At 48.8% G+C, this 21,495-nt stretch overlaps 1 protein-coding gene across 9 annotated transcripts in view; it reads left to right on the forward strand.

Annotated features, from left to right (window-relative positions):
* The window catches only part of KCNN3 (potassium calcium-activated channel subfamily N member 3), a 195,417-nt gene that overhangs the window by 80,079 nt on the left and 93,843 nt on the right, over nucleotides 1–21,495 (forward strand).

Raw genomic sequence — 21,495 nt, forward strand, 5'->3', positions numbered from 1 at the left:
AGTTCCCAGGCTAGGGGTTGAATTAGAGCTGCAGCTGCCTGCCTACACCACAGCCACAGCAACACTGCATGCAATTCAGGCTGCATCTGTGACCTACACCACAGCTTATGGCAATGCCGGATCCTTAACCCACTGAGCGAGGCTAGGGATCGAACCCACATCCTCATGGATGCTAGTTAGGTTCATAACCCACTGAGCCACAATGGGAACTCCAGGGCATACTCTTGATTAAGAAATGTTGTGCTCAGTTATATAAGCTCAGCAAGGGCCATGCTTCTTCTTAACCATCTTTGTGTCTGTCCCCGCTGTGCTCGTAAAGGGATTGTACATAGTAGGAGTGCAATGATTCTAAATCTGGGCTAAAGATAATTGACTCTCGGAGGATTTGGGAAATTGGAAGGCATGGTAGGATTTTTAGTGTTTGGAGACTTCCTTACCATTTTCATTGCATTATACAACCAAGAAAATTTTGATAATTCTGGTCTCTGTTCCGCAGGACCCTGGTAAAATGACATCTTTTTGTTTTTAAGAGAAAAGATGGCAAAATCACCGCTGCTCAACTTCTCCCAAACCTAATAATTGGAAAAGATATGAACTGTGCTGAGTTGATCTTTGAATTAAAGAATCCAATACAATTCAGTCCAGCAGAATTCCATTTCCTCTGAACATATCACTGTTACGAACCTGGTGGGGAGGTGGGGTTGGAGGGGCTCTGGGTCAATAGACCTGGGGCCAAGTTGTGACTTTGTCATTTAAAATTTTTAAAAAGTTGTAGTAAAATGGATAGTATGTCAAATTTACCATTTTAACCATTTTTAAGTGTACAGTTCAGTGGCAGTAAGTACCTCCACATTGCCGTGCAGCCAACATCCATCTCCAGAGCTGACTGCCATGTTTATGTAGGCTTCCCAGTTGCCTGATGGCACATGGGTGTGGGTACCTCTGTGAGTATGGTGGACTTTCTTCATACACGCATCTCCTACCAGCATCCCCCACTGTATTAGCCCCTGAACTGCCTTTACTGTCCTGACAGCGTCATATCACAGATTCAGGCTCTATTTTTTTTTAATTTTATTGAAGCATAGTTGATATACAATGTTGCATTAATTTCTGCTCTACAGTAAAGTGACTCATATATATGCATTCTTTTTCCTATTCGTTTCCATTATGGTTTATCACAGGTTATTGAATATTGTTCCCTGTGCTAGACAGTAGGACTTTAAAAAAAATTTTACTGGAGTATAGCTGACTTACAATATTGTGGTAGTTTCAGGTATACATACTGCAAAGTGGATCATATATATATATATATATATATATTCATTCTTTTTCAGATTTCAGATATTATATAAGATATATATACTCATTCTTTTTTCAGATATTATTACTCTGTAATAGGTTATTATAGACTATGGAGTGGATTTCTCTGTGCTCTACAGTAGGTCCTTATCACCTATCTATTTTATGTATAGTAGTGAGTATATGTTAATCCCAACCTCCTAATGTATCCCTCCACTCAGTGTTTCCCCTTGGTAACCACATGTTTGGTTTCAAAATCTTTGAGTCTGTTTCTATTTTGTGAATAAGTTCTTTTGTATCATTTTTTGTTAGATTCCACATATTAGTGATCTCGTATGATACTTGTTTTTCTCTGTCTGACATGCTTCATCTAGTATGCTAATCTCTAGGTCCATCCATGTTATTGCAAATGGTATTATTTCATTCTTTTTTATGGCTGAGTAATGTTCCACTGTATATATGAACCACATCTTCTTTATCTATTCTGCTGTTGGTGGACATTTAGGTTGTTTGCATGTCTTGGCTATTGTGAATAATGCTGCTATGAACATGTGGGTGCATGTATCTTTTTGAATTATGGTTTTCTCCATATATGTGCCCAGGAGTAGGATTGCTAGATCATGTGGTAGTTCTACATTTAGTTTTCTGAGGAACCTGCATACTGTTTTCCATAGAGGTTGTACCAATTTACATTCCCACCAACAGTGTAGGAAGGTTCCATTTTTTCCACATCTTCTCCAGTGTTTATTGTTTGTACATTTTTTGATGATGGCCATTCTGACAGGTGTGAGGTGATACTTCATTGTAGTTTTGGTTTGCATTTCTCTAATCATGATGTTGAGCATCTTTTCATGTGACTTTTGGCCATCTGACACTAGGACCTTCTTGTTTATCCATCCTGTATATCATAGTTTGCCTCTGCTAATCCCAAACTCCCAATCCTTCCCTCCCCAACCCTTCCACCCCTTGGCAACCACAAGTCTGTTCTCTGTGTCTCTTTCTATTTCATAGATATGTTTATTAGTGTTGTATTTTAGGTTTCACATATAAGTGATATCATATGGTATTTGTCTTTCTCTTTCTGACTTACTTCACTTAGTAAGAAAATCTCTAAGTCCATTCATGTTGCTGCAAATGGCATTATTTCATTCTTTTTTTTTATGGCTGAGTAACATTCCATTGTACATATATGCTACATCTTTATCTATTCATGTGTCAGTGGACATTTAGGTTGCTTCCAAGTCCTGGCTATTGTGAATAACACTGCTGTGAACATAGGGGTGCCTCTATCTTTTCAAATTATAGTTTTGTCTGGGTATATGTCCCAGGCCCAGGTTCTGATTCCCAATTTAGATTTGGAAAAAGGGTTATAACCCCACAAATAATAATAATGGCAGGCTCTGTTTGTTGATTTCTTTTTTGTTTGTTTGTTTTTGTTTTTGTCTTTTTTTTGCTATTTCTTGGGCTGCTCCTGCGGCATATGGAGGTTCCCAGGCTAGGGGATGAATCGGAGCTGTAGCCACCTGCCTACTCCAGAGCCACAGCAACGCGGGATCCGAGCTGCATCTGCGACCTACACCACAGCTCATGGCAACGCTGGATCCTTAACCCACTGAGCAAGGGCAGGGACCAAACCCGCCACCTCATGGTTTCTAGTCGGATTCGTTAACCACTGCGCCAGGACGGGAATGCCTGTTTGTTAATTTCTTATGTGCCAGGACTTGTGCCCTGTATGATCTCAGTGAATCCTCATGGCAGCCCTGTGAGGTGAATTCTGTTATTATCCCTGTTTTATGGATACGGCATATGAGACCTAAGCAGGTAAGTGATGTGGCCAAAGTCTTGTGGCTGGCAAGAGGCAGAGCTGGACTCACATGGGCTGTCTCCAAGCCTGTTGGGCTTCACCGCTTGGGGGGAGAGCTCCGTCCTTGGTCTTCTCTCCCACCCCTGATTCCTGCAGTACTAGAGGCAGCTTGGAATTGGGGCTTAGCCATGGGGACTCCCCTCCAAAAACAGGGTAAGAGTGAACATGATGAAGCCCAGGGCAGAATGCAGCCCAGATGCTTTTGGGCCAACTCTGCAGAAGGCTGAGGGGCCCTCGGCCCCAGCCACAACCTCCAGGAGGGACCCCCAGCCTCTGCTCTGCTCTATGGTAGCTCCTCTGCCTGTTTCCCTATTGTCTTCCCCTTGGGTCCCAGGCCTACCCCAGGGATGAGGTCCAGCACCCTCAGGGAGTTGGGGGATCCCCAGCTCCAAGTGGCATTCCCAGCCATCAAGACTGGGGTGATGCTTTGGTTTCTCTGCCTGCCCCCCACCTCCACCCCTGCTAGTCTGGAGCCTTCTTTGAAGCCCTGGCTGCCAGGCTGGCCCCATGCCCGGTCTTATTCTTTTTCATCCCCTCTGCTGCTCACTGAAAGGTTGGCTCCTGCTTCCTGTGCCCATCACTGCTCACCTGGAGCCATGGTGTCCCTGCCAATCCCTTGGCCTTCAGAACCAGACCTGCCTCCACCCCTAAGCCAAGACCTACCTGGGCTGCATCTGGTCTTCCCTTTAGATGGGTTGACCAGTTGTCCGTGCATACTTGGTCTCCAGGACCCAGTCCTCAGGGGTTGATCAGTTATCCATACACACTTGATTTCCCAGACCTAGCGTGCTGGGGTCGACCAGTTGTCCGCACTGACTTGGTCTCCCAGGCCAAGTCTGCAGGGGTCAACCAGTGGTTCTTAGGCTTCCCAACTGAGCCTTGGACTGCCAGCGGCCTGTGAGGGAGTGGGGGCAGGCTTCAGCAGCTTCCTCAGTTTCCCTAACCTTCTTTCCTCCTCCTTCTGTCCCTGTGGTAAGGGGCCAGCAGCCTCCCAACCCCAGGACTTCCTAGGGGCTTCTCCCGCCCAGAGACAACATCCCCAGCTTCCCTGGCACTGTCAGGAGCCCAGTCTCCATCCTGCCCCCACTGCTCTGAACCTGCCCAGGGGTGTAAGCCACTCAGGACAGTGGGTGATCTCCTTGCTTCCTCATCCTGTTACTGAAGCCGAGGACAGCCAGTGCCCCTGCGCAGCCTGTTTGCCCATGTTGATTTTGGATGTTTACTAAAATCCTCTGCCTTCTTCACAGAGCTGCCAAGCTACGGGCCTCCAGCCCCTGCCCCTTGCTTTTTTAGTTGGTTTTTGGGGACAAGTGCTACACCTGTTGTTCACCTCTGTTCCATTTCCCTGAGTTCATTTTGTTTCAGCCTTTCTTCTAGTCTGTCTGGGTCTTTTAGCATCTCAGCAACATGTGTTTGGGGCCCTCCCAGCTTCCTGTCCTCCCATATTTGATAAGCCTGACTGTGAGAGCTTCGTCCAAGCCATTGATACAAACGTGGAACCAGAAATGGAATCAGGGGAAGTAAACTTCCTTTTTTTTTTTTTTTTTTTTTCTTTTAAGGGCTGCATATGGAGGTTCCCAGGCTAGGGGTCAAGTTGAAGCTACAGCTGTGAGCCTACACCACAGCCACAGCAATGCTGGATCCTTAACCCACTGAGTGAGGCCAGGGATCGAACCCACAACCTCATGGTTCCTAGTCAGATGCGTTTCTGCTGCACCATGATGGGAACTCCTAAACTTCCTTTTGTTGTATTAAAGGCAGGAGGAATGAGGCACAGGAAAGTCAAGGCTTTGCAAATCTTTCTCACTCTAAACATCTTGTGGCCTCCCCTTAGGCCGTGGTTTTATGCTCCCTCCCAACCTGCCCCGGAAATAAGCCCCGCTGTGCGTGTCCCTAGTATAAGGGCTCACTGAGTGGGGCTCCAGCATGGGATAGAGCTGGGAGCTGCCAAGCCAACCCCATCTCCATGTTGCTCATGGTCTTTGAATGAAAGGGTCAAGTGGTCGCTTGGCCACCTGGCAGGATTGGGTCATCCCAGCGCTGTCCCAGCAGGCCGTGTCACAGGAGCACATTGCTGCACAGCCACATACCCCCAAGGCTCCAGCGAAAGCTGGGCTTGGCTGCGACTGCTGACCTGGGGCTGCACTGGCCACAGTCACAACCAGAGATCAGTGACCAGCCACGGTGGAGCCAGCTGCCAAGTGCAGAGCAGCCGCAGCCTCTGAATTCAATACCTCGGGGTAGCCCCGCAGGAGCACTGGGCTGGGAGGCAGGTCTGCCCCAGCTCTGTCTGCTGTGTTTGTACCAAGGCCCTGCACCTTAAGGGCCTCAGCTGCCCCATTTGTGCAACCAGGGCGGGGAGCTATGTGCTGTCTGAGGCTCTGCCCAGTTCTCTCTGGTGCCTCTTGCTAGAATATGCTAGAAACCTTATTGATTTAAAGCAAAGAGGAATGTCCACCCCTGGGTGCGTGTGTACATGTGTGTCTGTGTGTGTGTGTGTGTGTGTGTGTGTGTGGAATCGGGGGGGGGGTGGGGGGCGGGCAGGGCGATATTTGCCTTCCTGCTGCTGTTACAAATAGCAATGGTTCCCCACCTCCCCTGAGGACTGGACAAAAGGTGATTAATTCATCCAACACAGAGCTATTGAAGGTCTGTTCTGATCCAGGCACCACGCGGACGGCAAGGTCCCTGCCCTAAACAGGCTTGTGATCTAATGGGGAGATAAGCATTCAAATACTCACCGCCTCTGCTGCCAAGCGCTGGGAGCTGAGCCGCAGAGCGCGGGTGTGGTGGGCACAGCAAAGCTTTCCTCGTGGGGGGGAACGAGACTGCTGGCTCGCGGGGCATTTGAGATGGGCCTTGCAGACTGGGCAGAGTTTCCACAGCTGCAGGTGGGGTGAAGGTGCTTGAGGGGAAGGCACCTGCTTCAGCAGATGCGGGGAGCTAGGAAAGCTCACGGTTTCTGGGAAGGAGGGGATGCAGTTGGCCACAAAGGTGGCCTTGAGCATCAAGAATAAAAAGGGAGGCTGGACCTAGATCCTGGCGAGTAAGATCAGGAGGAGTGAGGCATCCTTGTCTACAAAGGTGAAAGGCCTCAGGAGAGGCAGTCTGATGGGGGCGAGAGGGAAGCCAGAGAATGTATCTCCATGTTACATTAGCAAAGCATTTCATGTAAGATTTCGAAGCCATCAAGAGTCGCAATTAAGACCAAGGGGTGGAGCTGGGGGGGTGGGTGGGAGGACTGGACGAGATCCTGGGGGAAACCCATCCTCTCTGCAGGCTTAAGCACCTGCTCCGACTTTTCGATGCAGCAGCGAGCTTGAGGAAATGTGGAAAAGCTCCTTCCTTGGGGGAATCTTTAGACATAAAGACGATAGCTACCTGGTGTACTCTTGTTTGAGAGGGAGAGGAGTGGAAAAATACCCCTCCAGAATCTGCAGTTCTGTGATCTCACTGATGGAACATGACCCCACCAGGAGCCGGGGCCTCTTGGGGAGCCTGAGTTTGTCTTGTTCTGTCGGATCTTTTTAGATGTTTAACTGCGCTGATGTGATTTACAAGAACCTCAGGATTTTACAGTCTTGCTCGTCTCTTATTGTTCCGTAACCCAGCTTCCACCTAAAAACACACAGCTCCCCAGGGTCCTGGGAGACGGAATTGGCCCTCAGTCAGTGAATTGGGTTCTTAGCCTGTGGGTTTGGGGAGGGGGCATGGCCAGGAACGGTGACCCTTCTAGAGTGTTGGCAGGATGAGCTTCTGTCCCCAAGGCCTGGCTGGCACCTGCAGGAGCAGGGACGTGGGGGCTTCTCAGTTTGTAGTGGCCTTGAAAGGTGCCATCGCTGGGGAAACATAGGAAGAGATGTGTTGCATGGGGCTTGTAAAGGAGCTGACTTCAGACAGGAAGGGACTGTGGCTGGTGCCACTGTTGGCGAATCCCGGGAGAGCCTGCCACAGCTGCTCTGATGCTATCTTCTCGTCTTCTGAGTTTCTTTTCAGCTCTCTTATCAGCCTCATCTAAACCTGCCTTGTTCCACCTTCTCCGGCTCACTTCTCCGGCTCGCTTCCATATTTCCTGTCTTTCATATCATATCTCAGCATGTGGTGCCTGTTGCTGTGGGCTGGCTCCGTGTGTGTGTGTGTGTGTGTGTGTGTGTGTGTGTGTGTGTGAAGCTGAATTGACAGGGCTGAATTTACAGCCGATATTGCCTGGCTCTGGCTAAAGAGAGGAGGACAATGAGGGACAGGATCTCTAGTAGCAGAGAACATTCTGATCTGGGTGTCCTTTCAGGATAAATTTAGTTCCCAGGGCTGGTGCAACATTCTAATTTGGTGGGAGTCCTTGGGCGCCCACGGTGGGGAGGGGATGTGCCTTCCCTCACCTGCTTGGTCCACTTCAGGGGCCACGTAAAACCGACAGTTTTTCTTGATGTTGAATTGCAATGACAGCAACCCTGAGCCAACCCAAGATTTATTTATCTGGCACCACATTTCCTCCAAACCCCTTTCTAGCTGTTTGGAGTTCTTGAAGCGTCTCCGTTTTTCATGGCTGGCCCATTTCAAGGTATAAGTACAGATTAATAGTGTGTCCTAGCTGTGTTCTCATGCTCCCAAGATTAAATCAATAAGGGCTAAAATAGTCATCGGACCTTTCTGAAAAGACAATGAAATATGGTACAACGTGGAGCCTTCCAGATTTGGAATCAAAAGTTTGAATCTCAGCTCTGCCGCTAATGGGTGGCTTCAGGCCAATCACAGAACTACCCTGAATCTGTTTCCCTCTGTCTGATGGAATCATAATGGCCACAAAGAGTGTGCCGAGCATCAACGCTAAGAGCAGGGTGAAAGTGCCCACAAGGGCCTGGTACAAGCAAGGGGCTTGATGGAGGTTTAATTTTGGACTTTCCTTGCCAAGGAGATCACCGTTGCAAACCCAAGCCCTCTGCTCTTGGCACAGTGGTCCAGCTTTTGCCTGTTCTTGGCACTTCTTAAGGTACTGGGCACCTTTAGTTGCTTAGAGTAAGTCTCCGAGGCCCTTGTGGACCATTCTCACAGTGCTTTTTTAGCTGGTGGTCAGAAACACTCCCTGGGGGCCTCCTTTCCCAACTCTTTCCCGCCCCCTCCTCCCCCCACCCCCCCCCAGCCCCATTTCCTGTTGATTTTCATGAACAGAGTCAGGAAGCAGAAACACTGGTCTGTGCTGTGTTAATGGGCATCACAGGGCTCTAGGGGGCCTCTTGTTCTGTCTAAGAGACTGGCCGGTTCCCACCAGCCCGGGTCCAAGTCACAAGGCCAAGCTTGTTGCTCATGCTCAGGGTCTGGGACCACTCAGCTGCCTCAGGAATGGGGAGTGGATCCAGGGGTAGTGGGTAGAGGGTAGACAGCCCCAGGGCAGGTGCATGGAACACTGAAGGTGGCAGCCCCCTGATAGGATCGTGGCGAAAGTGCTGATAGCAGCTAATAATTGCAAACCACTAAGAGCAGTGCTACAAGTATTTCAAAATGTATCTCCTTTAATCTTCACACTCTCCCTGATTTCTTCCCGTCTACCCTGTATTAGTTGCCTGTTGCTGCTGTAACAAACATTAGTGGCTTAAAATAATACATTTATTATGTTACAGTTCTGGAGGTCAGGAGTCAAAAATGAGTCTAAATCAAGGGGCCCATAAGGCAGCATTTTCTGGAGGTTCTAGGGGAGAATCCATTTCCTTGCCTTTTCTAGAAGCTGTCTGCCCCTCCCTTCAAAGCCAGCAACAGCTTCCCAAGGCTTTCTCACCTCATATCACTTTGACACTGACTCTTTCTGCCTTTATCTTCCATCTTCAAGAACCCTTATGATTACATTGTATCCACCTGGATAATCCAGGATAATCTGTTTTAAAGTCAGCTGATCAGCCATCTTAATCCATCTGCATCCTTGATTCCTCTTTGACATGTTACTACTCATGTAACATGAGTTCTGGAGATGAGGATGTGGACATTTGGTGGGGGCATTATTCTACCTCCCACAGTCCCCTATTTGCAGATGAGGAAACTGAGGCTGGTAAGTGGCTCCAAAGCCATGCAGCTGGTGAGTGGCAAGGTTGGAATTTGAGCTGGAGCTGCATGATCTAAAACCTGCCTTCCTTTTTTAAATTTTATTTTTAAAATTTTTTATCAGAGTATAGTTGTTTTACAATGTTGTGTCAATTTCTGTTGTACAGCAAAGTGACCCAGTCATACAAATATATAAATTCCCTTTCTTATATTATCTTCCATCATGGTCTATCCCGAGAGACTGGATATAATTCCCTGTCCTGTACAGTAGGACCTCATTGCCTATCCATTCTAAAGGTAATAGTTTGCATTTGCTAACCCCCAACTCCATGTCCATTCCACTTCTTCCCCCACCCCCCTTGGCAACCACGAGTCTGTTTTCCATGTCTGTGAGTCTGTTTCTGTATTGTAGAAGGATTCATTTGTGCCATATTCTATATTCCACATATAAGTGATATCATATGGTATTTGTCCTCTTTTGGACTTATTTCATTTAATATGAGAATTTCTAGTTATATCCATGTTGCTGTGAATGGCGCTATATTGTTCTTTTTATGGCTGAGTAGTAGTCCATTGTCTCTATATACCACGCCTTCTTAATCTATTCATCTGTCAATGGACATTTAGGTTGCTTCCATGTCTTGGGTATTGTGAATAGTGGTGCTATGAACATGCAGGTGCATGTTATCTTTTTGGATTATAGTTTTGTCTGGATATATGCCCAGGAGTGTGATTGCTGGGTCATATGGTAGTTCCATATTTAATTTTCTGAGGAACCTCCCTACTGTTTTCCATAGTGGTTGTACTAATGTATATTCCCACCAACAGCATGGAAGCGTTCCCTTTTCTCTACACCCTCTCCAGCGTTTGTTATTTGAGGACTTATTAATGATGGCCATTCTGACTGGTGTGAAGTGGTACCTCATTGTAGTTTGATTTGCATTTCTCTAGTAATTAGTGATGTTGAGCATTTTTTCATGTGCCTGTTGGCCATCAGTATGTCTTATTTAGAGAACTGTCTAGGTCTTCTGCCCTTTTTTCCATTGGTTTTTTTGTTTTTTTTGTTGTTGAGTTGAATAAGTTGTTTGTATATTTTGGAGATCAAGCCCTTGTTGGTTGCATTGTTTGAAACTATTTTCCCACATTCCGTAGGTTGTCTTTTCATTTTTTTTTTTTTTTTTTTTTTAGTGGTAAAACCTGCCATCATTTTAAAGGGCTCCCTAGGAAACCAGAGAAAATACATTCCCCCAGAATGGGCCTCAAACAGCCAACTGCAGAGGGAGAAGGGCAGATGGAAGAACACCCAGGCAGAAGCCCCCACACCATTTTAGTCCATAGTGGAAAAACAGACGGCTCTGTGATTAACACAGCATAGATTGAATCAGCAGTTCTCAAACTTGACTGTATGTTGGAATCACCTAGGGAGTTTTGAAATAATACTGGTGCCTGAGTCCCACCCCCAGAGACTGGGGTTTAATTGTTCTGGGGAGGCACTGAATATAGGGTTTTTTCCAAGCTCCCCAGGTGATTCTAAAGTACGGCGGAGAGTGGGACTCATTGCTTTGAGCTAATCCACGATCACAAGCATGCACCCCACAATTACAGGCAGTTTCTTGTGACCATGCCCAGGACGCGCTCCTCCCACCCTCAGGATTTGCTCTTGGGCCCTTGCCCAGAATGTCTGCCTTGTTTCTTCCTGGCCACCTCCCTCACACCCTGGCTGTGTACACAGCAGCCTCCTCCATGCACGAAGGACCCTCCCCTTGGGAACCAGGCATACATTCTTTCTGTGTCTCTCATGTCCCTCTGCATGGCTGTCTGCAGATCTGAGTTTTATTAATTCTCCCCTTGTACATGTTGTATTTCTAGAAAGGGTCGCCCCAAGAAAATACAACCAGCTGTTTTTTAGAGAGTCTGCATCTCAAGTTCAACTTGAGAGATGGTGTGTATGGAGTCTGATTAGAGATCACACTCTGGAACCTGGGTTCAAATGCCAGCCCTGCTGGTTCCTGCCATGAGCTCTGAGCAAGTTATTCTAACTCTCTGTGCCTCAATTTCCTCTATCAAAAAAATAGGGATATCAATAGGACTTACCTAGGGTTGGTATGAGAATTCATGACTTTATGTAAGAAGGATTAATTGGAAGAGTGTCTGTGGAGTTCCCGTCATGGCGCAGCGGAAACGAATCTGACTAGGAGCCAGGAGGTTGCGGGTTTGATCCCTGGCCTCATTCAGTGGGTTAAGGATCTGGTGTTGCCATAAGCTGTGGTGTAGGTCATGGATGTGGCTCAGATCCCGAGTTGCTATGGCTGGTGTAGGCCGGTGGCAACGGCTCTGATTAGACCTCCTAGTCCTAAAAAGACCAAAAAAAAAAAAAAAAAAAAAAAAAAAAAAGAAGAGTGTCTGGCATGTAGGACGATTGCATAGGTATTTGCTAGTATTACTGCTCCTGCTGCTACTGCTGTTCTCTTCACCTGGCCCCATGGGATTCAGTTACATTCAGCCAACACTGATGACCTACTCCGTGCCAGAATAGGAAAGGGTCAGAAGTGTTCCCTGCCCTCAAATATCTCATGGTCTTGGGAGGGAGGGAGGGGTGTTGAGGAGAAGGAGTCCAACAGGTGGGCAGCTATTGTAATCCCGTGTGAAGAGTGTGAACCAAGGTGCTAAGGGGTGGTAAAGATAAGGACATCGTGACTGTGCGGATTCAGTGGGACCATGATGGGAAGGTGTATTGTGAATTCTAAGCGCCAATACAGTCTTTGAAAATGAAGTAATTAATTTTATTTTCAGTTATTTATGTATTTATTTCTTATTGTTAAAAGTTTTTATTGCAGTATAGTGCATTTTCAGTGTTGTGTTAATTTCTGCGGCACAGCAAAATGATTCAGTTATGTATATAGTAATATACATAGTTATCTATATAGTTAGATGTATATTCTTTTTCATGTTCTCTTTTGCTGTGGTTTATTGTAGACTATTGACCGTAGTTTCCCGTGTTGTACAGTAGCACCTTGTTGTTTATCCATCCTGTACGTAATCTTTTGCATCCGCAAACACCAAACTCCCCATCCTTCCCTCTCCCACCCCCTCCCACACCCCACCCAGGTCTGTTCTCTATGTCTATGAGTTCATGTCTGTTTCATAGATAAGTTCATTCATGTCAGAGTTTAGAGTCAACATTTAAGGGATATCATTGGTATTTGTCTTTCTCTTTCTGACTGACTGCATTTAGTATGATAATCTCTAGGTCCATCCATGTTGCTACCAGTGGTCCTATGTCATTCTTTTTTATGGCTAAGATTGTATACACACAATGGACTCTTAGCCATAAAAAAAGAATGCATATATATATATCACATATTCTTTATCCATTTATCTGTCGATGGACATTTAGGTTGCTTCCATGTCTTGGCTATTATAGTGCCGCTGTGGAACATAGGGGCGCATTATTTTTATTTTTGACATTGAAGGAGAGTTGATTTACAGTGTTGCTCTAGTTTCTGGTGCACGGCAAAGTGATTCAGTTATACATGTGTATATTCTTTTTCAATGATTTTACATTATAGGTCATTACAAGATATTGGAGATAGTTCTGTGCTAAGCACGAATAAAATCTTAATGGGTTTTGTGCCTACAACTTCCAAAGTTGGTCTCTAAGACTTAGACAAGCTCTATGAATCGTGAGTTCAAGAAGATGGTGTTCGCTCGCTGGTGAGTGCATTCGTTTGGCCAGAGTCCTACTGAATACACTTCTGATGGGGAGAACCAGCCACTGGAATGGGTCTGGCTCCCTGAAGGAAAGGGTTACAGTCCTTTCAAGGCATGTCCCAGACTGCAGCTGGAGTTGCTGAGAAAGCCCTAGACTTGTACAGGGTCTTAAAAATACCCAAGGGGAAGGACAGAGTGCCCAGCTGGGAAGTTCCATTGTGAAGGCGGCTGCAGGGATGGTGGGAAAGGAGAGTCCTTAGTGTGAGAGGCTCTTAGAGAAGTGTCTTCTCATCCCCTCCAGCCAAATGGCTTGTGGCTCCACCCACACTCCTCTCACTTGGCTCTGGGCTCCCTTGCTCAATGCTGGCCCTTGTTGCCGGCAGCTGCAGCATATCTGCCAGCTGTGGGAACAGCTGTGCACCGACCCAGGCTGCCTTGCCCCCTGGCATGTTTCCCATCCCCGTCTAGTTGAGCATGTGTAGAAGCACGACTCAACACTCCTTGGGCTCTGACTGTAAAATATACGCTCAGAGGCCCCAAACTACCTACCTGGGGAGGGCAATGGGGCATATGCTTGATAGGTTTGTGCCTTTTCTGATTTGGAAGAAAATCACCTGTCTCGGGGCAGACAGATGTTGATGAGTGTGTTTATAGGGGCTAGACTGTGATCCAGGAACAGATGCCAGATCGTTACCGTAATGACAGACGTCAATTCTGCCCCATGGCTCAGAGGGTTTTACTGTCAGGAACACGGAAACATCATTCGGACCCCACCTCCACTCGTGCGCCTGCTCAAGGCTGCTGTCCTTTCTGCTGCAGCCCTGATGGGACTTGTGGTCAAATGTTTGCAGTTACCTGGGATGCCCTGCTAATCCACCAGTGTGCCTTGCTGGTGGTCAGAAGTGTCCCTCTTTGCTCCCTAGCCACTGGAGTCTCTAGGAATCTGCACAGGGGACAAGAGCCCTCGGGTGCATTGGTGGTTAGGGTGCAGGGGGATTTTTGAGCCACTTTGTGGAGCCTGGCCAGAGCCCAAAGCTCAGTGTGGGACAGCTGGAGCAGAGGCAGTGCGATGGAGGCACTTCGTGGCCTTGGTGAGACGTGACAGAGGGCGGAACCGTGACTTGTCACACATAACAGGAAAAGGGCCCTCAGAAAGACAGGTCAGCTCTCTCTTCCAACCAGCCAGAACAACCATGCAGTGGGCAGGGTTGCGGGGGGCATGTAGGCCAGTTCAGGTTTCCTGGGATCAAGTCTGCTGCTTAGCGCTGGCTGGACTATTTCAAGAAATGGATCTCAGGAGTTCCTGTTGTGCCTCCGTGGGTTAAGAACCCAACATAGTATCCGTGAGGATGCAGATTCCACCCTGGCTTTGCTCAGTGGGTTAAGGATCCAGCATTGCTACAAGCTGTGGTGTGGGTCACAGATGCAGCTGGGATCTGGCATAGCTGTGGCCACGTAGGTCGGCAGCTAAGGCTCCTAGTTTGACCCCTGGCCTGGATAGGTTTGTGGGTTTTCTGATTTGGAAGAAAATCACCTGTCTCGGGGCAGAGATGTTGATGAGTGTGTTTATAGGGGCTAGACTGTGAGTCAATGACAATACCCGATCGTTACCAAAATGACAGGCGTCAATTCTGACCCACGGCTCAGAGGGTTTTACTGTCAGGAACATTCCGACCCCACCTCTGCTGGTGCTGCTGCCCTTTCTGCTGCAGCCCTATGCCATGGGTACAACCGTAAAAGAAAATCGCTCCTATGTTTTTCTGTAACATTGTAAGTATTTTGTTTTGCCTCATATTACGCATGGTAATTTTCAGCTGGTAGTCTTGTTAAAATGACTCCGAGTCGGTCATCCTCTCTTCACACACTGTCACCCTCAGTGGCTTCCAGATTAAGCAGAACCCCTGAGCCTGGATTTTAAGGCCCCACTGTGTGGCTGGGCTCGTGCCACACTGCCTGGGTCCCACCCCAGGCCAGCTGCCCATGGTCACTAGACTCCTACTTGATCTTACCCACCGGCCCCCTTCCCCGCATTTATGCAAACTCGCCTCCTCCTCTGCTGGAAAGCCCGACCCAGCGCAGCATCCTGTGCTTCTCTGTGCAGATTTGGGTGAACACTGCCTATTCCTATTGATGAGGTCAGGATGCACATCGACGGTTTGCGCCTCTCTGGCCGAGAGTCAAGTGGATCTGGTATAGATCCAGCTCAGCCTCTTATTAGCTATAGAATCTTGGGCTAGAGGTTTAATGCTTTGCCTCAACTTCCTTGTCTACAAGCAGAGTCCTAGTATGACCTTGCTTAAGGGGTTGCTGTGACCACTAGATGGAGAAACGTGTAGAAAGCACTTGGCAGAATGTCTAGCACAGGGGATGAGTTCAGTATGGTAACTGCTCTTCGTTTCGTTGCTGCTTTCACTTCGTTCCAGCCCCACCATTAGTGCCTGGAACGGGAGGTACTCATAATTGCAGAATCAATGAACAAGTGAATAGATGTTGAGCTATGTTCTTATTACCCCGCTCTCCTGGCCGTAGCCGCTCCCCCTTTCTGTGCCCGCGTGCCCACCCCTGGCACCCGGCCACTGTGAGTGTTCTCTGAGCACCCGGGCACTGATGGAAGCCAACAGAGCCCCAGAGGTGGAGTTTTTCACACTTGGGTTACACATCCTCTCAGGGCGTCAGCTCTTCAGGCTCTTCTCAGGGACCTTTTCCAGGTCCTACAGCTGTCGGATGGAGATGCCAGCTATGGAAACAGCTGTGCCTCTGCCATCTTGCCTTGTCCTCCCCCTGGATTTTTTGCTCTCACGTTAGCAGGCAAGAGCACTTAAAAATAAGTGGCAAAAGCTGCACTGGTTTGAAGTGTAATATGTGACAGTCTCAGAAAGAGATTTTTGTTCCTAACTGTATAAAAGATAAGAAATAGGTATCTAGTTAAAGAACTTTTGGGGCCAGCTCTTCTTTCAGGGGGTGGGAGCCAGCGTCCTTTGTCCTTTTGGCGTGGGCTCCAGGGAAGAATGAATGTACCTGCTTCAGAGCCATCAGTGCCGCCGCTCCGGGCTGGGACTGGCTCATTGATCTATTTCCCTCCAGTGAATGGGTTCTACAGAAGCTGCAGAGAGATTCTCCCCTAATGATTGTGGATAGAAAAGAATAAAAAGTGACTCTGGGGGTATCTAGGGACCTTAACTGTCATTGCATGCTGACACTTCATTTCAGAATGTAAAAGGCCTTCTCCCATTTTGCCAAGATAAATGGTTCTCTTTAGTCAGGGACAGCAAGCAGAGGAGCAGGGCTTTCCACGTAAAATTGAAGGGCCCCCTCTGTGTGGGGTGGGAGTCTTTCCCCTTCCTCTTCTCCTGGTCTCCTCCAGAACCTCAAAGAAAGGGACCCGGAGGCTGGAATCCACCGGTCAGCTTGTATGCAGACACCTCTTAAGAGATGTCTCTTGGTGAAGCCCCCCAGCAGAGTCAAGGGAAGGAATTCCTGCTTGCTGGGCCCTCGGGAAGACCCCTTTGCAGCCTGGCTGGCATCATAACTTACCAGGCAGGAGGTGCCAGGGTTGGTCTGCACAGGGCTGGATGATGTCTGCTTTTCCTGTGGGTCCCATGTCCCACGCAGTTGTCATGTGGCCAGATCCGGAGCTCTGCATGGGGCTCCGTAACTGCCTCTGGGTCAGGATTTGGGTTCCCTGAGCCAACTCTGGCTTCTTGTCCATGTCCTGTGGTAGAGCAACCACTCCATGAGGCAGAGGGAGGTGGCCGTGGAATACAGCAGCGAGCCCTGCCCTGGTGGGGATGTAATAAAACCCCATGGAGGGTTGAAAGGATGGACAAATAAGAGCACTTACAGCTGCTCCTCCATCTGGGGAGGTGGTCACTCATGACTCCAGGCAGTGGTATGGTCTGCTGTGGGCTGAGTCAGGGGAATGGGGCGGGGTGGGGAAGCGAGCTGCTTTCATGGTCCGTGCTGTAAGAACACAGCCCATGAAACCATCCAAAATAGCACAATGACAGTGATAACTTTGGGATCTCATATGGTGAAGTCAAAGCCCCTACCTTTTTTTCAAGACTCTGCAAAATTGTTTCCCACATGCAGGTCATACACCTGGACTGGCCTTTTGCCTCTATTTACAGTGGAGGCAGTCCAGGGGGCCAGCAGGGCAGGGGACATGCCTGGGACTGTCCAGACCATAAAAGGCAGGGTGGCTCTCTCCCGATCTGGGTGCAGAGCCCTGGATTCCCCAGCACTCAGAGCCATCACAAGGCCAGCTGCAGAAGTAACCTCAGTGACCTCTCCCAGGTCCTGCGTTCCGCTGCCTGACCCCTTGAGAGGTGAGGGCACCATGCTGACCAGGTGGCTCCAGGCCACCACCCCCTCACTGTCGGCCACCAAGTCTCCCATCCAGGGCCTTTGTGCGTTCCAGAGGGAGGCAGTAGAGGCTCTCCTTGCCCTTGGGAGGAGCTACACTCTGCCACCTGCCACTCTTTTTTTTTTTTTTTGTCTTTTTGTCTTTTCTAGGGCCGCTCCCGCGGCATATGGAGATTCCCAGGCTAGGGGTTGAATTGGAGCCATAGCCACCGGACCACGCCAGAGCCACAGCAACGCGGGATCCAAGCCGAGTCTGTGACCTACACCACAGCTCATGGCAACACCGGATCCTTAACCCACTGAGCAAGGCCAGGGATTGAACCTGCAACCTCATGGTTCCTAGTTGGATTCATTAACCACTGCGCCACGATGGGAACTCCCACCTGCTACTTTTAACAGCATTTACAGCTGAATTCCTCTATGACCCTAGGCAGGGGAGTGGAGATGACCCTGGACAGCTTCATTTTGCAGCTTTAGAGTGTCTAGGCTCTAAAAGCAGGTCAAGGAGTTCCCTTCATGGCTCAGCAGTTAATGAACCTTGACTAGTATCCATGAGGATGCGGGTTCGATCCCTGGCCTCGCTCAGTGGGTTGGGGATCCCATGTTGCTGTGGCTGTGGTGTAGACCAGCAGCTGTATCTCCAATTCGACCCCTAACCTGTGAACTTCCATGTGCCGTAGGTGCAGCCCTAAAAAGCCCCCCCCCCCGCCCGCCGAAAAAAAAAAGGCAGGTCAACCTGCCCATGGTCCCTGGAGACTCTGGCTCCACTGTTTGGATGGTTCGCAGGGACCATTGGCAGAGGCGCCCTGAGCAGAACACAGGAAATGCCTGGCAGCGTTGTGCCTTCACTCACTGGGTGACAGTGACCTTGAGCCCTTGACCTAATCCCAGGGAATGACCTGATCCATTTGGTGTCTGTGCTGGCTGAGACTGGAGAGCCCTCGCTTCTTTTCATCCCAGTTTGATCATATTCTAAGCCCTGGATTGGTATAAACTATTATATATAGTATGCTTTGGGTGTATGTATATGGTAAATATTAATACAATAAATCTCAGTGTCATATAATTCCATGTTAACTTATCCTGGTGGTCTCACCAGTCTGCTCAGGGCATGGGGACGTGGGACTGGATGCTTAGAGTTAGAGAGACAGGGTTGGAATTTTGGCTCCACCCCTTCCCCACTGCACGATCTCAGGCAGGTACTTTGCCTCTCTAAGCCCCAGGCTCCTCATCTGCAGTGTGGGTACCTCTCAGTGCCTACTCCTCGAGGTGTTATGAGGCTAAACCGGAGAGTACTTGTGATGTGCTTAGCGCTTCTTCTGCTTCACCCTTAGGAAAGGCTCTGTAGGTGTTAGCACTCTTCAGTGCTCTTATTATTCCATTAGTGTAAACAATGCTTCCTGTAGCCGCTGCCCCTGAATAGTGGCATCTTCTTGCTGTAAGTTACACGCGGGGGTATCTCCTGATTAACAGTCACAGATAAGAAGCCTGAGGTCTAAACACCAGGGTTCTTCAGTGTGGGAGACTTGGAGGCAGAACTCTTGGGTTTATTTCCTGCTTTGTCACGTGCTGCCTCTGTGGGTGTTGCCTGGATGCTGCCCTGATCTGCTAGTGAGACTAATGGCATTGCCCATGCCGTGGTGAGGACCACACAAGCTAGTGTGTCCACCTTCCCTCCCTCCGTCCCTCCCTTGTTCCTTTTTTCCTTCCTCTCGCTCTCCCTCCCTCCTTCCCTCCCTCCCTCCCTCTCTTCTATACTTTCAAACCAGACTTGAGGCTAAAAGGTGAGTCTTGCTGAGTCCTCTGGGCCTGATGCTGGGCGGCACAGGAGTGGAGTCAGGGTGGCAGTTGACTATTGCCACTTCTTCCTAGACATGGCTCCTGGGCCTCTCCGGTTCATTTTTGTCTGGAGTTTGTGGAGCCGAGAGTCACATGCACAGGGGCCAGTGTCGGAGCTGGCCTTCCCTTTGGTCCTGCTCAGTTCAGAGCCCATGTAGAGAAGCAGAGACAGAGCCAGGAATGCTGGAGAGGGCCTCGGCGATCATCTTCAGACCATCTTCCTCACTGGACAGGTGAAGGCACAGGCCTTGAGGAGGAAGAGACCCACCCAAGTCCATACAGCAAGTTAAGGAAATTTGTTCCAGGCCAGAGCTGGGCTCCTGGCTCTGTGCCTCTGGGCCTTCCGGGTTGTTCCACCCATTCCTTCAACAGCCACCATATGCCAGGCTCTGTGTTTCCCATGCAACTCGTTTATCCCACATTTAAAGGGTGCCTACCCTGTTCCAGGCATCAGAGATCCAATCATGAATGAGACAGATTTGATCCGTGCCCTCACAAAGCTTCCAGTCTATTGGGTAGAGACAGAGTCAGGCAATCACAAGTAAGGCATCAGGAGTTCCTGTCATGGCACAGCAGAAACAAATCTGACTAGGAACCATGAGGTGGTAGGTTCGATCCCTGGCCTCACTCAGTGGATTAAAGATCTGGTGTTGCCGTGAGCTGTGGTGTAGGTTGCAGACAGGGCTCGGATCCTGAGTTGCTGTGGCTGTAATGTAGGCCAGTGGCTATAGCTCTGATTCAACACTTAGCCTGGGAACCTCCATATGCCACCAGTGCAGCCCTAAAAAACAAACAAATAATCAAACAAAGATAAGGCATCAGATGGGTCAGTGTAAATGCAGTGGAGGATGATGAACAAAACGGGGCAGTGATGGAGAACAACGCAAAGGGACATTACTTAGTGTTGTGGTTTCAAGAAAGACCTCTTTGGAGTTCCCGTCGTGGCTCAGTGGTTAATGAATCCGACTAGGAACCATGAGGTTTCGGGTTCGATCCCTGGCTTTGCTCAGTGGGTTAAGGATCTGGCATTGCCATGAGCTGTGGTGTAGGTCGCAGACTCAGCTTGTATTCCGTGTTGCTGTGGCTCTGGCATAGGCTGGTGGCTATGGCTCCGATTTGAGCCCTAGCCTGGGAACCTCCATGTGCTGCGGGAGTGGCCCTAGAAATGCAAAAAGACAAGATAAAAGAAAGAAAGAAAGACCTCTTTGAGATGATGATTTGGTGTTGTGATTTATTTCTATTAATATTACCTCCTTTCCCTTTGTACTAAATATTACCTCCTTGGGAAAGTGAGCCACAGATGGGTTAATTAACTCACCCAAGATCACACAGCTGGCCAGGGGAGGAGCTAAAATTTGAACTCTACTCTGCCAGACTCCAAAATCCAAGGTCTTTCCACCATCCTTGACTGTCGCCAGGAGTTCGGATAGCCCTGCCCCAGATGTTCAAGGTCAGATGCAGGCCCTCACAGGAGCCTTAAGAAAACCCCAGGTCGGGCTCTCTCTGCCTCCTGTTCTAAAGGGGAAAGGAAGAGGCAGACTATCCAGGTGGCTTTCCCCCTCTTCTTCTGGGACTGGCCTCACTGGGCGTGAGATGACACTGTCCCCGGGCTGGCTTTTTTAGGTCACAATTTGTCCCACGCTGTTACGAAGCCAGGCAGAGCATTCTCTGTTCCCACAAGCAAACCAGGTTGAACACACTTGTGTCCCAGCTCCCAAAGGCCTTTTTCATTTCCCGGTTTACTGATTGTTTCAATTCTACCTGCCTCATTTGAAAAGCGCTTTCATTTATCACAAAAGCAAACTCCGTAGTCAAAAGCCGCATCCTGTCCTCTGGGCTCGGCCTCCTTTCCTGCCTCATGAATGACAAGTACCCCAGAGCGCCTTGCATACCTGGGTGAATAATTGCTGTGCATTTCAGCCAAGGGAGCCACCAAGATGGGTTGGGGGTAAGGGCTTGGTCCTCCCCAGGGCTCCTGGCCTCAGACAACTTCTGAACCCATTGCTTTATGGACATGATCCCTTCCTGAATCATGAATTGTCTCCCAAACCACCAATTTGCCAACTTGCCACCAGTTCACTGCAAGTCTTTGCAGTCAGATGAATTATAGCTAGGGAAGTCTGTGTGCCTAAATTTTTCATCCAATTAAAAATTATATTGAGGGAGCTCCTATCATGGCTTAGTTGTTAACGAATCCGACTAGGAACCATGAGGTTGCGGGTTCGATCCCCGGCCTCGATCAGTGGGTTAAGGATCCGGCGTTGCTGTGAGCTATGGTGTAGGTTGCAGACGCGGCTTGGATCCTGCATTGCTGTGGCTCTAGCATAGGCCAGTGGCTACAGCTCCGATTAGGCTCCCAGCCTGGGAACAAAAAAAAAGACAAAAAA

This window comes from Sus scrofa, chromosome 4 (genome assembly GCF_054392235.1).
Source record: "Sus scrofa isolate SSC_HxYL_T2T_F1_AM1 chromosome 4, Sscrofa_HxYL_maternal_Yorkshire_Landrace_v2.0, whole genome shotgun sequence".
Lineage (NCBI taxonomy): Eukaryota > Metazoa > Chordata > Mammalia > Artiodactyla > Suidae > Sus > Sus scrofa.